Consider the following 27,354-nt stretch of genomic DNA (forward strand, 5'->3'; position numbering starts at 1 on the left):
TATAACCTCTGTGAATCCTGTGCCGTCTCTTCTAAGAGCTGGTCGATAGCCTGCCCCTTGTCTGAAGAACTGCATGCCACTCTTCCCCACGCAAGCTCTCAGGCTGCGAGGCCTCGGAGGGTAGCATCCCGGGTACTCACCTGTGTACCTGCAGTGCCGACCCTGGTGCCCTGGACCCAGTGTGAAGATAAGAAGTGGAGGAAGGGACAGGACAGGAGGGAAGTGAAGAGAAGCTGCTGCCTAAATTATCTGTTATGTTTATCATAGAAAGACTTCTGATACTGAGAGGGAGAGGTAAGTCTGAATGAAGCTCTTCTACATAGAAGGCCATGAATTACTGTGATGTTCATAAGGTGTATGTATGCTTTAATCTAATTATTTTATGTATGTTTTAATCTAGTTATTATTTAATTTAATAACTGTCTAGAAACAGACCCCAAGTTTTGCTTTTGCTTAGGTTTATAAATGCGCTTATATACTTGTTATTTAATAATACAAGTAATTTCCTTACAAGTTTGTATGTAAAAAAACAATCTTTCATAGTTACTGGGAAACCTGCAGAAAATGGTCCATGGTATTTACCTAAAGTCTGGAATAAATGTTATCATTAAAGCAGGTATAGATACCACTACAGGCAAAATACCTCAGCAATACTTTGCATTTATAGGTCTTTATGTTAAAACTCTGCATACATACCAGAAAGCAAACTGGTGTCTTTAAACTTTTCCTAATTCATGCAAGCCTTTACCCTAATTACAAATACAAATAAAGAAATTTTTTTTAGATTTATTTATTTATTTATTTGAGAGAGGGATCCCTGGGTGGCGCAGCGGTTTGGCGCCTGCCTTTGGCCCAGGGCGCGATCCTGGAGACCGGGATCGAATCCCACGTCGGGTTCCCGGTGCATGGAGCCTGCTTCTCCCTCTGCCTGTGTCTCTGCCTCTCTCTCTCTCTGTGTGTGACTATCATAAATAATAAAAATTTAAAAAATTTTTTTATTTATTTGAGAGAGCACGAGAGGGAGACAGAGCATGCACACATTGGGAAGGGAGAGAATCCCAAGCAGGCTCCACACCCAGCATGCAGCCCGACATGGGGCTCAATCCCATGACCCCGAGATCATGACCTGAGCTGAAACCAAGAGTCAGACACCCAATCACCTGAGTTACCCAGGTGCCCCACAAATAAAGGAAATTTTATTTCACCTCTTGTTCTCGTTTCCTTAAAAATCTTCACCCAAGTTCATCTGCTTCTTACCCTACCACTGGCAAGTCTGTGCTCTGTGGTCACTTCTATGAAGGGTCGTTCTGACTGGGACTACTCAGGGGAGTGACAGACCAGTGAATAACTCTGTCAACTATGGAACCGCTGCTAGTAACAATAATTACCATTTGGAAGGATTTCCATAAACCGCACCATACTTTTCTCAAAGAACATACGACGATGGGCAAAACCACACCGGACACCAGAATACTCTCCCACAGAGTCCGGATCCGCATCAGCATTGGCACCCCAGGTGCAGCATCCTCTCTCTTCCTGTTTGCGCCCCACATACAACTAGCAACACATCCCACCCTTACCTCCCCAGCACAGGATGCCTCCAGTCACTTTGTGTTTCCTGTGGTGCTGCCCAGGGTGGCGAAGGGATTGTTCTGGGCTCCACAGGTGACACCTCGGTCAGGCCCATGTGGCTCTGGGAAGGCCAATGCAGCTCTGGGACTGCCCGAGGCCCACACAGGAGGCTGTAGCCTCCTCCCCAGGTGGCGGGGCCATTTGCATATGAAGGGCCACCCCGCTTCCTTCTTACAGAGGGAAGCACAGTGGACCTTCTTCAGAAAGCGACTATTAGAAGTCAGGAAGGTCTTTAGTCCACCTCACGGGGCTTAAAAAAATTGCTTTAAAATAGAGATTTCAGAGGCACTGGCAGAAGTTTTCTGGCCTAACATCAAGTCAATCAGATAAACTTCTTTCAGTATTTCTTTTTACAAAATAGCCTAGATCAGTAAAACTGGAAGAGGGCAGGATGGCATAGCAAACAGGCCAGATGCTGATGTTAACGTATGGGCTTCTGTGTGTCCTCCAGGTTTTACGATGGCGCTAAGAGGTGGCCTGTGCTTCGTGAGGCAGAACGTGGATCTGCTTCAAGGCCTAAGCACCAAGGCAGAGCCCTGAGCACAGCAGCAGCGACCAGCAAGCATGCTGAGCAACAGGATGTCTGGTGGTTACTCTTGATCTGGGGCTGTTTGCAGATAGGGTGTAATTCTCAAAACAAATTTTTTTTACTTTTAATTTTGCCAGTTCTTCCTTAGACCTGAGCAAACGAGAGGGCAAATCAAGTGGCAAAACTGAAAATGGCTGTCTGCCACTCCTGCCATTCCTCTGCCAGCCGTGGGGGAGGAGGAGGCTGCCCCCCCGGTGGGCTCACTTGGGGTCCAACTCCAGGGCAGAGACCCTCGAACACCAGTCCTCCCTGTGGAAGCCCGGTTAGGTCCTCAGAAAGCATTTACCCGGTACCTACCTGTCCCTACAACAGGCCTGCGTTCCATAACCTCAGGAGGAAACAAGAAATGGAAGGCCTCGTTTCTGAGAGCTCTCCACATCCCTCATGGTTTTGCCGGTGCTGCCAGGCAAGGTGTGATCACGCAGGCTTAAGGGCAAGTAACTGTCTGAGCTTAGCTGTGCACCCAGGAGGTTTCCCCAGGCCTGAGATGCCCTCCTTCCACCTCATCCCAGCCTGCCTCCCACAAGAGAGGGCCCAATACCTGCCTGTTCTCACACCCAGAAATGAAGAGCATACCCACTCTAAGGAGAGCACCTCACTAGGACGATGGGATTGTGTTAGGTAGACTGAGAAGAAAAAAACAAGCCAGGAACCAATAACTGAAGGTCTCATAGACCACATGTCCCGAGGTAGCACATGTCACTGGAAGCAGCCTCACCCATCTCCCCAGGACGCGCAGACAGCAGGTGCCCCACAGTCCTGGCAAAAAGGACCTGTGACACGTCCCAGTGCAAACACGGGGTGGGGGGGAGTCCAAGTCTCTGGACCTGTGCGGACTCCTTCACCACTGGGTGCCTTGAACTCTCTAGGATCTGCGCAGAGAGGTGCTCAATACACCAGCGTGGTTGAAAAGATGGATGAACAAAGGGCTATCAATCTCTCAGAGGCCAGGTTTAGGGCAAGCTGGGGGAGTCTCTAACCCCGGCTACAAGAACCAACAGAAAATTTCAACAGAAAATTTCAGGGCATTTCCAGGAGAGCCCTGCCGCAGACCCTGAAACCAGGGCACCGTGCGAGGACGCTACAGTTCACCAGTGTACATCATGTGCTTCTCTTCCTGGGCTTGGGAGCAATTTGCACAAGTGCAAATACAAAGCCAAACTTTAGCAAACAAGCAAACAAGGACGCGGGAGTGCTCCCCCTGGAGTTTGAAGAGAGAAAATGAAAAATGAAAAAATGTGTTTCTCTATTTCTCTCATTGAGAATGAGAAGTACCCAGGAAGCGCTGGTGAAGCACAGGGAGAAGGATGACCCCAGTCTCAAGCAGGAACAGAGAGTTCACATAAGCCTGGGTGTGTGCTTGCTTCCATTCCCGCCCACCCACGGTTCCTGGAGCAAACAAATTCTTGGCTGAGCAGGTATGTGTGGGAGGCTTGATTTATTTTCCAACCCTTAGAGCTTTGCCCAGAATTACTTAATCAGTAAATTTCAAGGTCATATATTCAAATATGACGTTGGAGCCTTACAAAAGCAGTTATTTCTGGGGTCTGTGGGGCAGGAGGGTGGGGAGTGTGAACAGGGGAAAGTAAGGAATTACCCATCTCATTTGATCTAGCTTTTTATCTGCTCTTCCTGTATTCTCAGAAAAAAATCAAGAAATTGGAAAAATGCATTGCTAAAAGAAATAAGAGCTAATCTTAACCTAATACTGACTTCTGTGGCAGGCACAGTTCTAAATGTTCTGTATACATTAACTTACTGACCCTCGGCAATCCTTTGAGGTGAGTACTATTATCACTGTAATCTGTATTTACAGATGCATGGAGAGGTTAAATGACTTGCCCAACCACCAAGAGCCAAGCTGGGCACCCGAGTGCTCTGTGCACCTGGCACTGTGCTACACTCCCCCTCTCCTGTTCTTCTGCTCTCCTGCCCTTCAAAAAAGACAAAATTGGGGATCCCTGGGTGGCGCTGCGGTTTGGCGCCTGCCTTTGGCCCGGGGCGCGATCCTGGAGACCCGGAATCGAATCCCACGTCGGGCTCCCGGTGCATGGAGCCTCCTTCTCCCTCTGCCTGTGTCTCTGCCTCTCTCTCTCTCTGTGTGTGACTATCATGAATAAATAAATAAAAAATCTTAAAAAAAAAAAAAAAAAGACAAAATTGTAACAAGTCCTCTTCTCTGTTATGGTATATCTCATTGATGCTCCCCCTGCTGTACAGTTCTCTTCAGGCTTCCTTCCCTAGAGAAGTATTATTAGACCCAGTTCCCACCTTCTAGTACAGATAGGACAGTATCAACCCTGCTTACTTCAAAAGCCATATAAAGCTGGAAAGGTCCCAAGGCTCCAACCACAATTCCCCTCACACGCTCTCCTGATTAGAAGTCGTTCCAGGCAAAGCTTTGATCCTTGTTAAAATGTAAAAATTCTGGGATGTGCACCCTTGTATGCTGTTACCAGTTTGTGAGAAAAAGCTGCACTGTTATCTTTTTAAATGTAGTTCAATGATAAGAACTGAAGGTGGTTTCCAGGCGTCCAAGTCTCTGGACCTGCGCTGACTCCTTCACCAGTGGGCGCCTAGAACTCTGTAGGATCTGTGCAGAGAGGTGCTCAATATACCAGCGTGGGTGAATAGACAGATGAACAAAGGGCTATCAATCTCTCAGAGGCCAGGTTTAGGGCAAATGTATGGTGCGTGTAGGTATTCCAGAGGCAGTCAAGCTGAGCCAAGTATCACTGGGAAGGTCTAAATGTCAATGAGTGAGTCACTGTCTGACAGTAATAACTTTGAAGGAAACCTCAAGCATGTTTAAATACATGAAAATGATCCTTTTTTGAGCTTGTTATGAATAGATTATATTTTTAAATGAGAGTTAATTTATGAGGAAAGAAGATGAAAATAGTGATATCAATACTATTTTTGCCTGAAATTATACTCTCCAAAAAGTGAGTGCCCTAGAATATCATTTCTTTTCCCTAATAGTCTCATATCCAAAACCCAAATATCGGGCAGCCCGGGTGGCTCAGCGGTTTAGTGCTGCCTTTGGCCCAGGGCGTGATCCTGGAGACCTGGGATCGAGTCCCACATCGGGTCCAGCATGGAGCCTGCTTCTCCCTCTGCCTGTGTCTCTGCCTCTCGAATAAATAAATAAAATCTTTAAAATAAAATTCTCAACCTTTAAAAAAAAAATATCCTCAAACGCCTCCTCAAATGTCTTCTCTTCCAGGAAGCCTTCCCTAACTTCCTAGATGGAAGAGGTCACTTCCGCATTTGTACTCTTCGGTACTGTGTGCTTTGTGGACACAAACTCACTTTCTCAAGGGTAGTACCTTTCTTGTCTGCAACATGATCGAGTTGTCCCCAACGTTCTCTGTATTTCACAGGAAACCAAACATTTTTCTGAACATAAATCAGTTTTTAAAAAGAGCACTTCGATGGACGTGCTCCAAGGATACCACCATCTGTCTCTAATGTTTCAATGTATTTCAGATATTCTAAAAGCTGTGGCTGCTCTCTACATGACACCAATATGGTTCACATGCAAACTTTTCATCCACCGCAGCTACACAGGTCACGCCTGACAGCCCTGTCTGGGGCACCTACGCAGTATCCCCAGCAGGCTCCTGGGCCATCTCTCTGTGCACACATGGACTTTTTGGAAATGTGACACTGGTCAGGGATAGTGTAGCCCCACCTTAGTCTTATGAAAAATACTGGTGGGCACAGTCCGCTCTCATGCAGTTGTCCAAGTAAAGCACACAAATACAAAACCACATCCAGTGCGGGCTTCATTAAATGCCAGGCAAAGCTCAGGGGCATCTATAATGGCCTTGCTTTCATCGCAGTTAAAAGTCCTTTGTGATAATATCCTATTTGAGAGAGGGTAAATATTTATTCTCAGAATTAGAAGTTTCCTGTATGACTTTAGATTTATGATAAGGAATGTGCGCAATTGTTTCCATAAGTTTCGTTACAGGGTTACGGGCTCCGAAACAAATATTCCCTACCTCAGGTTGGTGGAATCTTGGGATTGGGATTCTAAGGCAAGCTATTTAAGCACAAAACAAACACACACACCCAAAAAACCTGTTATAATTTGTGAGTAGTTATCTATAAGAGATTTCTTAAATATTATGCATTTAAAGCAAAATATACAGTTTTATTAAACACAGAAACTGATGTGAATATAGCTATTACAGTTATCAACATTGGATTTAAATCTTTTTTTCATTAACAGCCTCATTGTTCTGACTCTTCAGTCAACATTACAAATGCAGACTTCAAAAAATTTATACTAGGCATATGTCATCTCATCTGTTTTATATGGTAGAGTTTCATATAAAATTTTATTTGAGCAGGAGGTTTCTTGCCCCCACCAAAATCTGAAAACTTTTGTCAGTGCTTCTCAAACACCAGTCTGTGGACTGGCTGAAGTGGACCTGGATTAAGTTTTCTTTTTTTTTTTTTTAAGGTTTTAGTTATTTTTTCATGAGAGACAGAGAGAGAGAGAGGCAAGAGAGACATAGGCAGAGGGAGAACCAGGCTCCATAGGCAGAAGGAGAACCAGGCTCCATGCACGGAGCGCAATAGGAGACTGGACCCCAGGATCACGCCCTGAGCCAAAGACAGATGCTCAACCACTGAGCCACCCAGGTGTCCCTAAACTTTTTTAACATACGGATTCCTGGGCCCTTTTCTCAATAATTCTCTTCCAATAGGTATAGAGTAGAAATGAGAATCTGCTCTTAGCAGGAAGAAAAAAAAAGGGAGAGGAAACTACTGATCTAATCAACATATCACCATCTTCATAGAATTCTCAAATGCTTTAGTAAATTCAAGACAAAATATGTGAACAACATACCTTTCATATGTAGACTCTTTCAAAACAGGAAATAAAGTCAGCTTAATATTTGTCCTGTAGGGTCAGGTGCTGGACCTACTAATACTACATACTTTTCAAAAGGTTGATAAGCCATTTCATTGATTCTGTGTTTCACTGGGGACCAAAAGTCAAAGCATTTCCACTTCGTTTCCGGATTCTTTCGCTTTATTTAAAATTTGGACAAAGGTGGTTTTCCTTCTATATTTGACCCCTTTCAAATTTGCTATGATTTTTCAAAGGTAGTCAACACTGGGGCTTTTTTTTTTTTTTTTAAGATTTTATTTATTTATTTATGAGAGAGACAGAGAGAGGCAGAGACACAGGCAGAGGGAGAACAGGCTCCCTGCAGAGAGCCCGATGCGCAACTCGATCCCAGGACCCCAGGATCATGACCTGAGCAGAAGGCAGACACTCAACCACTGAGCCACCAGGTGCCCCTTTGGGGCCTTTTGACATTCTCTGCATTGTCTTTCAGCAAACTAGAGGCTGAGGGGCACTAATTATAACAGGAGTCAGCGGGTATCTCCCCCCTGAGCTACACTTTCCAGGGAACTGCTGCGGCTCTGTCCTCTTTACAGTGTAAAAGTCAGTTCTCTTGCTGAAAAAGATGGAAAGTAAGACAGAAATGATGCAGAGTCACAGATCGTTCAGGTAGAAGGACCCTCTCATATACACTAATGTTTTCAGATAAGGGAAATACATTTAACAAACACAAACTGGAAGAGTCACTGGCAATGGGAGAACCCAGCATGCACGTTTCCAGGGTTTAGTAACCAAACATCTCTGTTCACCTTCAGATTCTCCCACTCACCAGCTGCAAGTGCTTGGTCAAACTCTGTAAGCCACAATTTCCTTACTTGTAAATATTGGGAAGGATACCACCCATAGAGTTATGTAAACTAAAGTTAGTAATAAATTATTTAATACTAAAGATACCTAATGGTCTTCTAGAATAGCATCTGACTCAAAGTAAATGCACAATGTCAGCAGTAATTGTAAACAGGTTTTTGTTTTTCTGAGGAGGGGCTGATGTTTTAAACAAAAAGAGAATTCTCTAGGTGGGTGGACTATCCTGGGGGCCTCTGAGTTTTAAAAGTGGAGACCAAAGGAATTCAAGTCTAGGATTCCCTATGGGTATGAAGGTTGTGGGCTTGTGGGATTGAAAAAGGGAGTTGTTCAAACCATAGGACTGATTTTCTCCAAACTGGGAGGGGATAGAGCTAGGATCCCATGAAAAGCAAAGCCCTACGCCATTTATACACCTGCCAGGGGCAGTTTTCAGACAAAAATGTTGAAACAGTTCTTCTGGAGACTACAGTAAACATATGGTTCGGGGTGTTCTGCAAAGACCCCCTTTCGTGAGCTGGCCATAGGAGAAGCAGAGTGACTAATGAGCCTCCTTTCTGAGTGGCGTTAGGGGTCCAGGCCAGGTGTACGAACAGTGGCAACCAGAAAGGATGAGGACTAGAAGTCCCTGCTCTCCTTCTGGGAAGTGAGGGGTCCCAACAACAACTGAGATTGGATTTCCCACACAACCTAAGAAGTGAGAACCCTCACCATATTCAATTTGATTTAGAAAAATGACTTAGATCAGGCCTGTAACAGCTGGGCTAGGATGCAAATCCAAGTTTGATTCTAAAGCCCTCATTCCTGTTACCTACACTCTTTGTTCAAAGCATGAGTTCCACTGGTAGTGTCTTCCAAGGTGAAAATGAGTGTATAGTTTTCCAATTAAAAATATTTTTTAACTGGAAAACAACTTCTTTGGTAGGACTATTTGGACGGACTAGATGTATGAGGTTTGCATTTCTTCCCTCTGTAAAGAGGAAGGTTGGAAGAAAGAACACAATATGCATAGAAAAATGTAGGCTTGGATTTTGGTACCTCCAAAGAAATGTCCAAGAAACAGAGGTCTGGAAGGGAGAAGAAATGGGTAGGAAATATCAGAAAGGGAGACAGAACATGAAAACTCCTAACTCTGGGAAATGAACTAGGGGTGGTGGAAGGGGAGGAGGGCGGAGGGTGGGGGTGAATGGGTGACGGGCACTGAGGAGGGCATTGGCGGGATGGGCACTGGGTGTTATTCTGTATGTTGGCAAATTGAACACCAATAAAAAATAAATTTATTATAAAAAAAAGAAAGAAAGAGAGAAAGAGAGAAAGAAAGAAAGAAAAGAAAGAAAAGAAAAGAAAAGAAAAGAAAACAGAGGTCTGGAGAAATGAAGGCACCGGAGTCAGGAATGATAGCCACATCTCTAGGTTCATTCACATGAAGTCTTGTGAGTGTTTGTGAATACATTTTGATCCCATTTTTATCAGCTGGCACTGGACAAAAGTTGGCAGACCAGAGTACTTGGCCCTCTACATACCATGGCTTTAAAGAAGAATCTGATACAAGCGAGAAGTCTTGTTGATAGCCAGATACTACAGTTTTGAGAAGAAATCTCTGAGGGACTAATCAATTTCAGTTAAAGAATTCTGTTTTTAAGTTATAGCCATTAACAAAGGCCAGATTTATACAAATGACAATGCCATAGACCAAAGGAAATAAAACTGACCCTTGAACAATGTGGGGGTTAAGCATCCCCCACCTCGAACAGTCGAAAATCGAAAATCTGTATATAACCTCTGACTCCCAAAACTTAACTACTAATAGCCTACTACTGACTGGAAGCCTTACCGATAACATAAACATGGATCAATTAACACATATTTTGTAGGTTATATGTATTACATACTATATTCTTACATAGAGCTAGCTACAGAAAAGAAAATGTTATTAAGAAAGTCATAAGGAAGATTGGGCACCTAGTTGGCTCAGTTGGAAGAGTACACAACTCTTGGGGCCATGAGTTCAAGCCCCATGTTGGATGTAGAGATTACTTAAAAATAAAATTGTTTTTTAAAAAAGAAAAAAATTTAAGAGGTATGTGTGAGAAGATGCTAGAAGGACTTCTATTTGTCCTGCTGGAGGTCAATAACAGAAGTAAAAAGTCACATAGTATCCTATGTAGGAATTAAGTGGGTATACACTTCAGAGGCTTGGCCAGGATAGAACCTCAGAAGGTCAGGTCTACTAAAGCCTTATTGGCAGACCAGCACTATCGAATCACCTGGAAGCTCATCAGAAATAAACAGCCCAGAGCAACCGAAGCAGAATCTATTTTAATAAGCTCCCCAAGATTTGCATGCACATGGAAGTTTGAGATGTACTATACCTAAGTACCTTACTTTCAGAAATACTATTGTTCAGTACAATCAGCTTTCCAGATCTTTCTCATAATCTGTCAGGTCTTTCTCATAAATTAAAATGTCCCTCAGGGCAGCCCGGGTGGCTCAACGGTTTAGCGCCTGCCTTCGGCCCAGGGCGTGATCCTGGAGTCCCGGGATTGAGTCCCACATCAGGCTTCCTGGATGGAGCCTGCTTCTCCCTCTGCCTGTGTCTCTGCCTCTTTCTGTGTCTCTCCTGAATAAGTAAATAAAATATTAAAAAAAAAAAAATGTCCCTCAGATGAGCGCCCAGGTTGTACAGTCATTTGAGCGTCTGACTCTTGGTTTCAGCTCAGTTCACAATCTCAGGGTTCTAAGGCTGAACCCTCTGCACTGGGCATGGAGCCTGCTGAAGAGAGAATCTGAGGGAGACTCCCCACTGAGCACAGAGCCCAATGCGGGACTTCTATCTCACAACCCGGAGATCTTTCAATTCATCAGTTGTTTAGTTTAGACTTCTAAATCTGAGCTTCCTTAGAGCAAAGGACAAACTTCATTCTCAGTGATGTCACATACCCAGAGTGGCTATAAGTAAAAGGGAAGACACCTACAGTTCACCATTTGGGTAAAACTTATAGACAATTTGCAAAAAATAATATTCCTTATGCAAATAAAAGCAAAAAAATAAGAATTACAGGAAAACTTCTATACTTTCAAATTTTAAATAAATTTTAAGTTATGTTTTGGTGTGTGTGTCGATGGGGGGGGGCACAAAAAATACCTGAATTGTCAAAAGAAATAAATATATAAAAAAGTAAATAAGCAAAGATTAAAAAGAGAGGATCATCTGAATACAAATTAACCTTATAAAGAGATGTGTTGTGACTTATCCTGCACTGAAAACTTAAATCACTCATTTCATAAAAATATTAAGTGAGCTACACCAATTAAGTCAAGGCTGACTTAACTGGCATGTTATCTTAGTGACCCCCAATGAACCATGACTTCTGGTATTCATGTCCTGTGCTGCACCTTCCCATATCAACTCCGGGCTGGACTCATGGGGGGTTAGCAAGTATGAGGCAAGCAGAAGCTTGGTAAGTATTTGCACAGTGGGGCTTATCCTCTCAAACATCAATTGATATTCAGCTGTAATATATAGAAGACCCAGCAAGAAAAGATCAAAACCTCCCAGATGACCCAACGAAGGTAATGGACATGAGTGAAGCTGTCTCGGATCTTCCAGCCCCAGCCACCATCTTGCTGCAACCACTCTAGATCATCAGAGAGACCAGCAGAAGAACCAACCAGCTGAACCCAGCCAACCCAGTCACGAGCAAAGAAAACAACTGTGTTTATCCACTAAGTTTTGGGATGGTTTATTATGTAATAACAGAAAACTCAAAAGAACTAGGAACTATATCTGGTTTAGAATGGAAGCGTCTCATGAGAGAAATCCAGGGTGATTTTTTTTCTTTCTGTTTCTGATAAAAGATAAGCTCATACTTAAGAGTATTTAGTAAGTTCAAATGGAGTAAGTAGCTGAAGGTGTCACTTTCAAAGGATTATATAAAAGAAAACTAATCTTTTCTCTATAAATATAGACATGGGGTTGAAATATCACGAACACAAAAAGCAATCAGAGGAATATTGTGGAAATCAAAGACCCTAAAGTCAGTTTAAATACCAAAGCACTGGTAGAAGCTGGTAACACAGCACAATCCAGGAAATAAGACTAGGGTTGAACTAGAGGTTTGACAACTATTTAAACCCGGAAAATTGCACTCAGGTTTTTACTCTAAATCTCCTGCAACTAGAAAGAAGGAAGAGATGGGGAGGAGGGAGGAAAGGAGATATTGCAAAAAATTAAGACATGTTTATGGAAGAATACTAAAATAGAGGAAATACGAATTAAGTGGTCTAGGCCAAGTGCTTATAATCTACCTCAAACAATAATGTTTTTTCACATTACTAAAGCACTTTTAATCTATTATCTTTTACCAAATTCACAATAACTTCCAAGGCCGAGCTTCTTGATCTGGGGGAAGAGGGTTCAAAGACTCCTCTGAGAATCCAAAAAAAAAAAAAAGGTAAAGGCCCCAAAATATAGGACTGTATGTGTAGCTTTAAGAAGACCATCTATGGATTCCAGGTTACAAATCTATGTTCTCTAGTGAAATAAGTATTATTAGTATAATTTCACTGATGAGTAAACACAAGTATTCCAAAACTGAGTTACCTGAGATCATACAGTAAGTGACTGAAGGGACCAGCAATGTAACCCCAGAGCTTATGCCACTACGTTCTTGCTTCTGACTTTGTTTTACAACCCAAACAGGACTGCTGAGCCTGAGGAAAAATAAATTCTTCCCAATTTATGATTTAAACAGTACAAGAAACGGAGAGGCATTTGAAGGTGGGGGAAAGAAGGTGAAGAGCCAAGAGAGACCAGCCCCTTCTTCCTAGCTATAGGATCAGTAACAGGGTCATTCCTGTAAGATACACCAGGCATCCGCCCCCCCAATACCAAAGAAGTGCCCACCCTCAAAAGCAGTTTCTGCTCAACGTATTTCTACATAGGAACAGGTCATTGGTTGTCTAGCTCTAGAGTACATAGGGTTAGACCCTCTCTTGTGTCCCCACCATGAGCAGTTCAGGACCCTCTCAGGTCCTGCAGGTTCTTGGAACAAGAGCCCAGCTGACAATGAGGGAAGTAGAGGGCGAACAACTCAACTGTGCTCAGACTACTCCTGAAATTCTTCTGAGGAGACTTTGCAGTCACGGTACCCTTATGTAAGGACTCTAAAATACTACTGTTGGGGGTGGGGGTGGTGGGGATTGGTGGCTATCTTCACTGTGAAGAGTTTCAACCTCTGAGGGGAGCATATAAACCTCATTCCATTACTTAATGGGCTCAGCAGTCTGGGAAGTAGATCTCTGTGCCAACTGGGACCACTGACATTACATTTATAGACCAGAGACCACAGCACACTAAGGTCTACACTTGAATTTGGGTGATACAATATCCAACAAGGATAAAACATTTGATTTCTTGTTTGGATGGTCTAGTATTGCATGCTTCTTTTATCCCCTATCCACTTAAAAGCATTTAAGAAAAATCTGTACACAGAAAGGTCTGGGGAGCTCTTTTGTATTGTGTCTGATTATGTCCCCGTTAAGCTGAAAAGCTTCATGCTGATGCATCTTTGGGGGCAGTCACCAAGTTAATTTTCGCCTTCTCCATACCCGCGGGAAATGCACCCAATACAGTGCAATCAACTTAGCATCCCAACTCAGTGTCCGGTGAGGTTGCTAGCAAACTATCTTACCAATTCTAGCATGCCTGGTGGCAACTACTCTACTTGGACCCAAAACAGTAGGCCATCCAAAAACAAATGCAGGATCTCAGGGAAAATTCCTGGAAGATCAGTTGGGTATTCATCTGCAAGCTCAGTCTTCGACCACAAAATTCTACTGTACAACAGTTTCTGAAAAGACAAATCTCTTAAAGTATTTGTCTGCCTTTCTAGCCTCCAGTTATATTGATCAAGTCCAACCTAAATTGCCACCTCTTGCATTAAAACTCTCCATAAACCAGATCCATTCTTTCTCTGAGAGAAAGACAGGGACTGGGGACACCCGGGTGGCTCAGTGGTTGAGTGTCTGCCTTTGGCTCAGGTCGTGATCCCGGGGTCCTGGGATCAAGTCCCGTATCAGGTTCCCCACATGGAGCCTGCTTCTTTCTGCCCATGTCACTGCCTCTCTCTGTGTGTTTCTTATGAATAAATAAAATATTTTAAAAAGAAAAAGAAAAGAAAGATAGGAACCCCCATGGCACTCCATCTCTACTGCCCCGACAATACCATCATTCTCCACCTTGTATGGCTTTACTTCTTTAAGCAACATGAGCACGGGACCTGTGTGGTTTTGGGTTCGAATGCCTAGCATCTCCCATGCATACATATACCATGTGTGTGTCCGTGTGTCCTGGAAGGACATGTGGGTACACATTGAGATCACAGAGCACCTCCTGTGCCCCAAGCACTGTGTTTTGCATACACTGTTGCTTTTTATTTCTACAATATCTCCATCAAGTCGCCATTCTGCAGATAAGGAAACTGAAATGCAGAGAGGTTAAGGCTTGGCCAAAATCACAAAACTAGTCAACAGCAGAGCTGAGTTTCAAACCCAGGTCTGATTCTAGAAGCCAAGGCACTGAAAAAGTTAACATGCAATAAGTATTCAATAGGTCATTTAGTGGGCAGCATGTCTGTTCCTGGCATTTGTGCTGAGAACTACTGGGAGTCGAGATGCTTTCTCTCTCTCTCTCTCTTTTTTTTTTTAAGATTTTATTTATTTATTCATGAGAGACGCAGATAGAGAGAGAGAGGCAGAGACACAGGCAGAGGGAGAAGCAGGCTCCAAGCAGGAAGCCCGATGCAGGACTCCAGGACCACGCCCCGGGCTGAAGGCAGGCGCCAAACCGCTGAGCTACCCAGGGATCCCCAAGATGCTTTCAATTCAACAACTGTTTAAGTAACTGCGCTACGAAGTAATAAGTAACAAGGCCAAAAAGGGGGTTTTGCACAAATGCTAATAAGGACGGTCAGAAGAGCACGGTCAGAGGAGCACAATGCCACTTTTTCTGGGGGTAGGTGGGAGGTGAAGGGGGTGGGAGTAGAATTAAAATTTTCATGAAGAGGGTGCTGTGTTGTAACCTGGCTTTACACAAGCAGAAGATGAGTTAGGTGGTAATAAGACCTTAAAGATTAAAGGGGGCTCACTCTACTCTTTTTCCTAAAAGCAGGAGAGGGACAGTTACATTCGGTAAGATTGTATCCTTGGTAGTACAGACAATTTCATATACCTGCTCTTTATGCAGCGCCATTCTGGAAACATTCAGTAAATGGATACAAACCGCAGAAAGGAGAACAGGGTAAAAGAAACATGGGGTTCATAGGCTTCCTTACAAGATTCAATCAGCTCCCTCATGTGTTCCACATGCAGTCTGGTTTTCCGATGCATATTAATAAACCCCACCCTGGCCTTTTGCAGCCTCTCATTCGGTTGTACATGCTCTCCACCCAATCACTTCATCTTCCCAATGGCAGCCCCAATCAATGTCAGTTTTACTGAAGCTTTACTCCTCAAACTAAGTAATTTCATCTATTTCTCTATACATCAAAGGGTTTTTCTTTTGGAAAACACTTTGTATTTAAAAACAAGTAAAAATAATGAAAGGGGCACATCTACCCAAGAGGGAAAAAGGCGAGCCATGTACATGCAAAACAACACGAGAGAAAAACAAAGGAAAACCTGTTACAATAAAATGTCAGATCCGCTTCTATAGGGAAATAAGTGCTCCTTGAATAAATAAACGAATAAATAAACATGTCAGCAGAAAAAATTCTCCAGCTGTATTATGCTCGAAGCCATGAAAACCTGTTTCCTCCTTTCCTTCTTGTCCTTTTGAAAAGACAACGTGTCACACACTTTTTTTTTTTAATATAATAGCATTCATTCTTGTGACAAATGTTTGCTAAGATGCGGGGGGGGGGGCTGATGAGGGAGGAGGAGGAGGATGGACAGAATAAAAAGGCGAAGAAGTACACAGAAAAGAGAGAGGAAACTAAGACGCCATCTGCTGACAAAAAGGAGGAAAGAAAGGAAAATGTGCAAGCGCTGCTTCTCAACTAGTGCGCCTTTGAGGAAATGCAACAAATCAGCCCATCATTCATCTTTACGAAACGGAAAAGCTTACTAGGAAAGTATGTGAAATATATGTTTTCGCTTCTGTATATTTCATGTCCTGAAAAGTACTATTACTACTGAATCAAATGATAAAAGCCACGACGATTCCCCAAGCACAGAGACAATTACACCTGAACTACCATAAGAAGCATCAGAGTAGTTATCACACCGAATGAAACAGAGACATCCCATGCTATTTCAGCTCACCCAGTCAGAACAAGCTGAGGAATGATTTCTTTGGCTAAAAGGGGTCATCGAAGTTTTTAAACAAACCTGGGACAGGAGAAGACTATAGAATACTAAAGGAGACTCATTATTTATAAATAGGATGTTAGGGGATCCCTGGGTGGCGCAGCGGTTTGGCGCCTGCCTTTGGCCCAGGGCGCGATCCTGGAGACCCGGGATCGAGTCCCACATCAGGCTCCCGGTGCATGGAGCCTGCTTCTCCCTCTGCCTGTGTCTCTGCCTCTCTCTCTCTCTCTGTATGACTATCATAAGTAAATTAAAAAAAAAATTAAAAAAAAAATTTATAAATAGGATGTTGGACATTACCACTGATTACAAGCTGGCCAATGTATCCATCACTCATTCCATGCTACAAAAAGGCAGAAAAGCTTATCAGAAGTAAAAACTCTCAGTGACTGAATGAAATCAAATTCCATGATAAATCTCTGAGCTGAGGAGAAAGGGGAAAAAGAAGGGTTTCCCCGCATGCACATCTTCAAAAAGTTGTAACACACTGTTTTTTTTCTCTTTTTTCCATCCACCCAACCATACCACACACACACACACACACACACACACACACACACACACACACACCTGTTTCCATTTCCAACACATCCATATTTCCACTTGAGTTCAGAGATCTCTACTTTACAGGCAGCTTCTTTCAATAACCCAATTTTCGGCATACAGCATTTCTCAGCATGTGAGAACCATTTGTGTACATAGCACCTGATGGCTAGCCACACACCACAGGATTCAAGTCACTAACGGACATCACTGTGGTTTTAGAACTGGAGCGTGTTGTATAGAAGTCTCCATTCCACAGTGCTTGGGGCTCATCAGTTCACAACGCTAATAGCGGCATTTAACCTACACTAAAGGGACGCCTGGGTTGCTCAGCAGTTGAGCCTCTGCCTTTGGTTCAGGGCGTGATCCCAGGGCAGGGGTCGAGTCCCACATTGGGCTCCCTGTGGGGAGCCTGCTTCTCCCTCTGCCTCTCTCTCTGTGTCTCTCATGAGTAAATAAATAAACTCTTAAAAAAATAACCTAAAATACAATGTTTTCATTGATTTATTTATTCTGCCTATATACTATTTGATTGTTTTGCATTAAAATTTAAGAAAGGTTGATATCTTGTTACTGAATTTTTTTGTTTTTTACTGTGGTCTTAGACTCTTGGTGTGCAGTAGCTACAAAAGAGCTCAAGAAAAGTGGACAAAGCCATATTATAGAGAACACATAATGCCTTTTTAGGTCACGTTGTGGTAACTATGCTACTCCTTGAAGCAATTATGTCCATTTCTAACTGGACTTAATATTGTGTTCCTTACAAATGAATGTCAGCTTGAGGACTGAGAATCACTAACATTTTTCCTGTTGGAAGTTATTGAATTATTGACAACTTTTAAGAATTTGTTCTATAAAAGCTTTTCAGAACAAATAAGCCATATTTGTTAATTAAAAAAAAAACGTATAAAACATCTTGGGAGGGTGAAAAGAAATGTGGATAGACCCTAAATATATTTTCACACAAGAAAAATACACTCAGGGCTTGGTGATCTATATACTTGTTCTGCTTTAGAAACTTATACCTTAAAGCACCAGAGTGCACTGACATGCTCTAATGGAAACCCACAAAGGGAAAGGGGCAAGGAACTAGTTACACTAATTTATAGAAAAGATCCTTCATTAAGAGAGCACACATGGTGTGGTGCAGAGAGGCCTGCAACAGCAGTCAGAAAAGCCTGGCTCTCATTCCTAGGCCCACCACTAGCAAGTTACAATCTTCATCCCTGCATCTCTGCTTCATCATCCACAAAAGAAGAGACCTGATGTTTTCTCAGAGTTCTTCTTGCCCTGTGTTTCTACAGCCTCATTAGCTAAGAAAATATACACACAAAACTCCAACCTACTGAGAATAGGAATCTAGACAGTGTTCTTGGAACTACTGAATCATGCATTCACAAGGCAAAAATGAGCTCCACTCAAACCAGTATCCTGAATTTAGTGCTTAGCCATCTCATGGGATAACTTTATATTTTAATACTGATCTCTACATCAGTAAAAGTTAAAAAGTGGGTGGGGAAAAAAGTTAAAGAGTCGCATCTTCCTGAGCTTGTCTCCACGCACATGTTCCAGAGTTTCTCTAGGGTATATATCTGGAAGGAAAAAGGCTAGATATAGGCTCTGCTCCCATTAAGCCCCTCAATATACCCTCAGTCCTAAGTTTTCACTCAGAATGGCTTCTTGCCTTGGAATATACTCTTAATTCCAATTCTTACTGGTTTCTAACCCACATGGAGTTTTGTCCTTCATAATTTACACTCAATCCAGCTTTTACCATATGACTTTGCCCCCCACCCTCACCCCTTTTGCTTAGGGATCAACAAGTACTACTTCAGCCATGCTACTTCAATCCAACTCAACCTCAGGACCCTTTTAGCTAGAAGCACACAGTCTGTGCATGGTATGTGAATGGCATTCCAACAATACCCATGCCTCTTAATTCCAAAGGCCACCAACTTGATACTCCAAAATCAACAAGCATTTATTGAGTCTTTGTTCTGTGCATTGCACAAAGACCTGGCATGCATTTGAATATACAGACTCACTGAGTGCTAACCATCAAACAATTTCAATTAATAGATTATGATTAACCAGCTGCCATGAGAAACCCCAATCTGAAGTTTGATGACATTTCCAGGTAAGAGGATAAAGGAAACAGGCATGCGTGTGACAAGTAGACAACCTTCCTGCCCCTACCATCCACCATATTTCAAGTCATATGTTGGATGTGGGGAGGCAAAGAGATTCTTTCCATAGCAATAGGGATCCTGAACCTTGTTCCATCAGGTATCACCCTGCCTCCTTCTCACGCTGAGGGGGCACTACTGATAAAGTTGGCTATTACCTGTTATGTCATGACCGTGGCAAATCATTTAATCTAAATCACTGAAAATCATTTAGAATCTTCCGTCTCTGAATCTCAGTTGCCTTATCTGTAAAAAGGAAGGTAAATGATACCTACCTGCCAGACTCATTATGTTGATTAAATGAGAATGTATAGGCAGTGGGGCTTTCGAACTTGCTCCTTGAATAGGGCTAAAGAACAAAAATCAGGAACAAGGCAAATGTCCACTCAACAGAAGAAGGAACTTATTAGAGCAATTTAAAGATAGGAGCAGTTTGGTACCAAAGTTCAAGCAGGGTTTGTAAGGCCTACTCACAGCCAAAATGATCTGGAGTGCCTAGGTGGCTCAGTAAGTTAAGCATCTGCCTTAGGCTCAGGTCATGATCTCAGGGTCCAGGGATTGATCCCTGCATCTGGCTCCCTGCTCAGTGGGGAGTTTGCTTCTCCCTCTCTGTCTGTCCCCTTCCCCCTACTCATGTGCTCTTTCTCTCAAATAAATAAAATATCTAAGGAAAAAAAATCAAAATGATCTTTCATTAACCCTCTTTTCTTTTTTTTTGTTTTTAACCCTCTCTTTTCTTAAGTAAGAAATACTCTAGTTTGAATAGAAGAAAACACTGTGGCTTAATTATTTTTCTCTAAATTTTAAGGCTGTAGATATTATTTCATAAAACATAAGAATATTCAACATTGATGCCACAAAAATTTATGATGGGGAAATTATGACACTTAATAAAACAATAAAAAAAGAACCTCTCCTAAGAAAATAATCCAATTTCATATGGCAAGTAATGAACAAGGGTCTACTAATTTCACCAAGGAAGAAAGAAAAATCTAAATTAAAGCGAAATAATAATTTGGACTCTAATGATGTCAATGTTCTTGGGCTTCTAAAAAAACAATTTAAAAATCATTCCATCCAAACCCTTGAAACCAGACCACTGCCATCTCTGGAAGTTAATGAGCACTGCCTGATGGGCTCAAGGCAGCTGCCAATCTAGAAAGTATAGCAACAGCTATCTTCAGTTGTTAATTTCTTCATTGCTTTGAGCCACCCAGAAGTAACTTAATTTCTGCATTCGCTTGCAAAGAGAGTTTATTTTAAGTCATTCTTAGTCACACAAAGAAAATTATTTTTCACAACAGTCCTATTTGGATTTTTGGGTTTCCCCCATAGCGCTCTTTTTATTGAGTAGCATCTATGCCTCCCTGGGCACCCCCTCTTCCGCCAATCCCAAACGCTGGCAGGAAATCAAACATCAGTTCTTTTGCTCTTATCCATCCCACTTGGGAGGAAGTACTAAAGAAAAGTCTTGAAAGTAAGGGACTAACTCAAGTAATTTCCACTAGGAACTGAGAAATGGTACATGAAGAGAACCTGCCCCCATCCTCACTTACGAGCTGTTTGGACTCTGGTGAATGACTTAACCTTTCTCAACCCTAGTTTCCTCAACCAGCAAACAAAGAGGCATGATTAAATGACCTAAATGGGTCATTCAAGCATTAAAGCTTTGCTGCTCTGAACTACACACAAGCAGAGATGCACTAAACTTAAGAGAATATGGCCAAGAAAATAGGAGCAAACAGGATGCCAAGAAAAGTCCTATGTTGTTAGACGCAAACCTTACATTTTCTCAGGAATCCAACCTACTCACAAAAGCAACTTCCAATACCATTATTAACTGCTTATTGAAAGAATCATGAAGTAGTTTCCCGAGCACGGTAAAATTTTTGAAAAACACAATTTCTATTTTCAAGTATGTTTCAGAAACTGGGTTAAACAAAGTGAAACAGAATTCTCACCTTAGACTTTTAAAATGCTAAAAAGTGCATTGTGAATTTCCAAGAGAGCTATGACAACACAGAATTTTTCCAAACCTGTCTGCCACAGAATTCTTTTTTTATACATCAAATCCTGCAGATCCAGTGCTCTCAGGAATACACTCAAGAGACTGCTGTTCTAACCAATTAAGTGTCCGCTGTGAGATTATAAAAATGAATGGACTTGAAGCATCGCCCAGGGCACCACCAGGAGCCCTGGCAGCAGGTCAAGATCCCCTGCTCTACTGCGAGTTCTGCTGCCAACGAGTTGTTTGCACTGGACCCAGTTTACCAGCCTCCCCAGACCTGCTGGGTCCCACCTGTGCTCCGGGCATCAGCTGCCAGTGTGCCCACTCCACCCCAGCCCCAAGCAGCATGGCACACAGCCACCTCATGTCTGTTTTCCTATATAAATCTTGCAGAAATGCTGGCTCCAAAGGCTACCCCCTAAGTGACAATCCAAATAACTCAGACCCTTCATCCCATTCTAATTTCAACATTATCATATAGTAGGTGTGTGTGTGTGGGGGTTGTTCTGGAGTTGTTGTATAGTAAGGAGAGTTCTAGAAAAATCCAAATTTTCTTGTAATATCCTTCAATGTAGATATAACTAAAGAAAATGAACCACACAGTCTCTCTTAGAACTAACCTCTTTTCATAGAAATGTCCTGATTAACAAATGACAATTAAGCAAACACTGGAAATTAGAGGAACAACACAGCTTTCTTTGAAATTTGAAAAAAAAGTTTTTCTGATTAAGTATTGACTGAAAAACAGTTAACATGTTTGTCACTTTCAAAAAGCCACAAATGAATTTCTCTGAAAAACCCGAAGTCTTTTTGAAAAAAATCCACAAAATTGGGACTCTGCCAACGCATGAATGTTACAAAACCATGTGCCACATGCCCTTTATGTTTCACGTTAATTACTGAGGCAAGGATTAAGCTCCTGGCGATTTGAAGTCAGAAAGATCAGACATAGATTCAAGTACTGGCTCTGGTATTTGGGCAAGTTCCTTAATTTTCATTCAACCTCTGTCTCCTAACCCATTAAATCGGAATAAGAATACTTAGTTTACAGGAGGGTTAAGAGTTTAAATAAAATTGAATTTGCCTAACAGATTAGGGACCTGCAACAGTTAGAATTAGGTTTGGCTGAGAGGGTCTGCAAGCCCGAAGTATTTGTGGTTTAAACAAGAGAAGTTTCTTTCTTTCTCAGGTAGAAGTCCAGGAAGGTGTGTGTGGCACTCTACCACGAGTGACGCCAACTTCAAGATGGCAGAAGGGACATATACTGTCCCTTAAAAGGAAGGTTCTAGAAACGACTACGTGATAACATGCCTCCCATTAACCAGAATTTAGTCATATGGCCATCAAGCTGCCAGCTATGAAGTAGGGCTGCAGTGACTCTATAGGGTGTTATGGACACTGAGGGGACAGCCCGAAGGCTTGGCCACAAAACCCAGTAACGGCTCACCTCTGGTCTCTAACAGCTTTGTTGTTCAGCAGGAGTGCCGTTCAGCCTGTACATACTGGTACAGCCCCAACACCAGTATGTGAGGCTGGCATCTACTCAGGTGTGTGAATTCCTCTGCTGTGCTGGTTGTTAAATATTGTGAAAATTATCCTTGCCTTTGGGAAGTCACTGCCTTCAACTTCCACAACAGACAAGATCTCCTTTGTAACACATGCAGTTTTGGACAAAATTTTTCCCTAACTGGTTTTCTCTTTGCTTTCTTTCCTGAAAAAGTACATATCACAGCACTTGCTTTAACAGAAAAAGATCAATTCTGAACTCCAGGGTTCTGTTTTCAAAACCTTACACTTCACTTTGGCTATCTGGGCACTCCCATTTTTGATGTCGTGGTCTCCTGGAAGCTGGAATACAGAGACGTGCTGGGGAAGAAAGCACCTCGGTCCCCACTGCCCGTGCCCCCCATTGCTGGACACTCTCCCACCTCTGGTCCCTGTTAGCGGCTGTAAGCAAAGGATGGGGGAGGAGACAGGGCAGTGCAGGCTACCAAGTCCATACTCAATGCCTGTGACCTTTCTGTGGGTGGTACGTGCCGAATAAGCTGTGGTACGTCACTATTCAAATTAAACTCAATTAACACCAGTATTCATCTTCTTGAAAGACTGGCGCTGAAGCAGGGTGCCCAGACCTAGAACAATTTCCTTTCAACCCCGTCTTTCTGGGGTAATTATTTCCAAGAGTTTAAATCGGCATTTCCTAAACTGTGTTTCACAAGTGTTATGAAAGGTTGCATGGGAAAAAAACAAAACTAAACTCAGTGCTAGGAAATTTTTTCTCCTAAAATGTATTAAGTTCTACGTACTAAACCAGTTGTAAATAGCTTTAATTACTGCAAAATAACCAGTCTGTAAGAAATGGTCTGGCAAGCCAGGAACCTGGCATGCCAGGAGGCCTCATGAGGTTTCATCTGATGGTCACATGAAACTTCAGACCAGCTCTCTGCTCCTACTGAACTACAGAATTCTTTCTGTCCTAAGTGACTCTTATCTCCTAAACCACCTATTCTGCATCCGACACATTTTAATGATGTTTTATTTTTTCCTTCTTTGTTTTACTTATTTTTATTTATTAAGTAATACAAGCACATAGTTACAAGGTACATAAAAGGGTGAAAAAATCATCCTGCTATACTACTCTGTCCCCCTTACAATATCTCCACTCCCAGAGGCAACTATTCTTCCTGCATCCTGTTAATCCATCCAGATTACATATTTTCTAACATAAATAAATGCATTTTTTTTTACAAAAGGGTGCATTTCCAATATTCTTTACTCACCTTAAAAAGTTTAAACCTAATTTGTTGTCTGCACTTTCTGTAACTAATGTCTCTAAACACTTTCTATTTTTTTAAAGATTTATTTATTTATTTATGAGAGAGAGAGAGAGAGAGAGAGAGGCAGAGACACAGGAGGAGGGAGAAGCAGGCCCCATGCCTGGAGCCCGACGCGGGACTCGATCCCGGGACTCCAGGATCTTTCTTTACATACCCAAGGCTGATTGGACTATTTCCAAAAAATAATTTATTCTGTTAAAGTTGGAACAAGCATTAAGGATGTGCTACAATTATCTCTAAAATCTGGAATTAAAATACTTTTAATTTACTACAACTCTATGTTTGATTATGCACTCTGTTTAAAAATTTTCCTGGCATGATGTTGCATGTGGATCACACCAAATTAACAGTTTCTCTGTTAGGTGGAAAAAACAAATTGCAGAAGAGTATGTACAATATTATACCAACTGTACAGATATATGTGTGTACATATATTTATACATATACACATGCACATTTGTATGTGAACAGAATTCATCTAGAATAGTGCTGCTCAAGACAGCACATTCTGGAAATGCTATCTACTCTGTCCAATACTGGGGCAGGTAGTCCTGGATGGCTACTAAACACATGAAATATGGCTGGTATGACTGACAAATTGAATGTTTCACTGTATTTAATTTTAATTAATTTAAATTTGAATAGCCACGCATCACAAATGGCTACCTCCTTAGATGGCCCAGATCTAGTAGAATAAATCTCAAGCTATTCAAAGGGCTATCTCAGGGGTGCCTGGCAGTCTCAGTAAGTATCTGCTTTCAGCTCAGGTCATGATCTCAAGGGTCCTGAGATCAATCCCTGCATTGAGCTCCCTGCTCAGTGAGGAGTCTACTTCTCCCTCTCCCTCTGCCCCTCCCCCTGACTCATGGTGGTGCTATCTCCCTCTCTATCATAAATAAATAAAAAATCTAGGGATCCCTGGGTGGCTCAGCAGTTTGGCACCTGCCTTTGGCCCAGGGCATGATCCTGGAGTCCCAGGATCCAGTCCCGTGTCGGGCTCTCGGCATGGAGCCTGCTTCTCCCTCCTCCTGTGTCTCTGCCTCTCTCTCTCTGTCTCTCTCTCTGTGTCTAGCATAAATAATAAATAAATAAATCTTTTAAAAAAAATCTTTAAAAAACAAAACAACAAAAAACAAAGGGCTACCTTAAAGGGGTTACTATTGGAGGGAGAAAAGTAAACTGTTACTTAAATTTTACACACTGCTAATGGTGTTTGAATTTTATTATTTAGCTTTGTCCAACTGGCATGGATAACTAATTAAACAAATAAATAGGAAGGGAAGAGGGGATCCCTGGGTGGCTCAGTAGTTTAGCGCCTGCCTTCGACCCAGGGCGTGATCCTAGAGTCCTGGGATCGAGTCCCGCATTGGGCTCACTGCATGGAGCCTGCTTCTCCCTCTGCCTCCATCTCTGCCTCTCTCTCTGCCTCATGAATAAATAAATAAATAAATAAATCTTTAAAAGAAAATAGGAAGGGAAGATGTTGTTTTAGCTTGGGTTGCTATAACAAAATACCACAGGCTGGGTGGCTCAAACAACAGAAATTTATTTCTCACAGTTCTGGAGGCATCAAGTCCAAGATCGGGGTGCCTGTAGGGTGGGATTCTGTGAATGCACTCTTCCTGCTTACAGATGGTTGCCTTCTCGCTGTGTCCTTGCATGGACGGTGGTGGGGAGCAAGCTTTAGTCACTCTTCCTCTTCTTAGAAGGACACCAATCCCATCATGAGGACTCCACTTTTATGACCCTTAAATGTAAGCCTAATCCACCCCAGATGTCCACCTCCTAATACCGGAACATTGGAGGTTAGATCACATCCCACAACTGATGTATCGGCAAAAGGCACCAACTCTATCTTTGGTGTCCCCAATCCAATCACCTCTTAGAACTGCCATTACTACCAACCCAGTCTCACCTAGACCATACTACATTTCCACTCTTGGCCCCCACCCCCAACCCCACAGCATCCCAAGTAACCTTTTAAAATGAAAAGTCCTAGCACATCTTTCTCTGTTCAGAAAAGGCTCCCCATATGGGAATCAAATCCATGCTGCCCATCATTTAGGTCTTACATGGACTGGGCCCTGGTACCTCTCCAAGTTCATTTCCAAATATTCTTTCCTTCATTGCGCACTCTGCTCCAGCAAAAACACTGCAGCCAATAGAGCTGCTCCTCCACCATGTCTCATCTTAGATCTTTAAACTTGGAATTCCCAGTGTCTGGAAAGCTCTTCCTTACTTCACTCGTGCTAGAAGACTGAATGGCTTGTGTTCTCCCAGGACTTCTACCCTGAAACCGTACTTCCCAATGTGAGAGTATTTATAGGTGGGGTGATGAAGTCCTGAGGGTGGAAATTAGTGCTCTTCTAAGAGATGTGATCTCTCTCTCCTGCTGCCATAGAAGAACACATCAAGAAGGCAGTTCTTGGAGCCGGGAAGAGCAGGAACCCGACCCTGCTGGCACCCAGATCTCAGATTTCCAGACTCTAGAACTGTGAGAAATCACTGTTTGTTGTTAGGCCACATGGTTTGCGCTATTTCATGACAGCAGTCCAAACTAAGACACTTGGGTCCCTGGTTAAATGTCGCCTCCTCGGAAAGACCTGATTTCTGAGCTAAATGGAATGGCAGCATGTCCTGCCACCCCCGTTTCTCCCCATCCCCATATTCGGCTTTACTCTTCTTCGCAGCACTTAGCAGCATCTGACATCGTATCACGCGTTTATTGGCTCACGGGGTGCCTCCCACAGCAGAACAAAAGCTCAAAGTGGGCAGAGAGTGAGTGATGTCACCAACATGGTGACACAGGTTGTGCCCTGACTTCACACCCCTTCCCAACAACAACTAGCATCAGTCCAGGAGCACAGGAGTGAGGCTGACGCACTCCCCTGCACCGGAGACCAACACAGACCGCATCAGGAAGAGACAAGAAGCCTGCGCGGCGCACGGAGAGGTCTCCCTTGGCCACCAGCTCTTCCAGCAGGAAGAGACAACCCGGGAGGGACAATCAGCAGCCGGCATTGTGGGTCACTCTGTAGGAGCCACCTACTTTAGCCTCACACCAAGGAGACTGCGGAGGAACCGGGGCCCAATCACTGGGAATCTGACATGACCGATGACTGGGGTGGGCGAGGGCCCAGAGGATCTGGGCAGATGGGCACCATTCCTGCAGTGCCCAACCAGTGGCTCTGCTCATCTGCACAACAGGATTGGGGGTGCACCCTACCCCAGAAACTAGGTGGGTACTCAGCAAGCATTTATTGAATAAATTAACTAAGTAGTTCTCACAGAGCCATCTCTGAAAATAATCTGTGAACTGGCTGGTTAGAGTGAACAATAAAAACAAAAGTAGTCACAGTAGGGGAGAGGGTAGGAACTACTATGATCAGATCAGGAAACTGAAGCTGCTCCCCATGCCCACCCCCAAAAGACCCAAAGCCCCACCCCCATCAGCACTCCAGGCC

The 27,354-nt window shown here is 42.9% G+C and overlaps 2 long non-coding RNA genes across 2 annotated transcripts in view; one reads left to right on the top strand and one right to left on the bottom strand.

Moving 5' to 3' along the window:
- The window catches only part of LOC121474710, a 141,070-nt gene that overhangs the window by 98,281 nt on the left and 15,435 nt on the right, over positions 1-27,354 (bottom strand). The gene's annotated exons all lie outside the window — the stretch shown is intronic.
- On the top strand, positions 1,152-4,451 carry LOC121474712. Its single transcript, XR_005983486.1, has 2 exons — positions 1,152-3,639; positions 4,038-4,451. It is a non-coding gene; the product is annotated as an uncharacterized LOC121474712 (long non-coding RNA).

Source organism: Vulpes lagopus, chromosome 13 (assembly GCF_018345385.1).
Source record: "Vulpes lagopus strain Blue_001 chromosome 13, ASM1834538v1, whole genome shotgun sequence".
NCBI lineage: Eukaryota > Metazoa > Chordata > Mammalia > Carnivora > Canidae > Vulpes > Vulpes lagopus.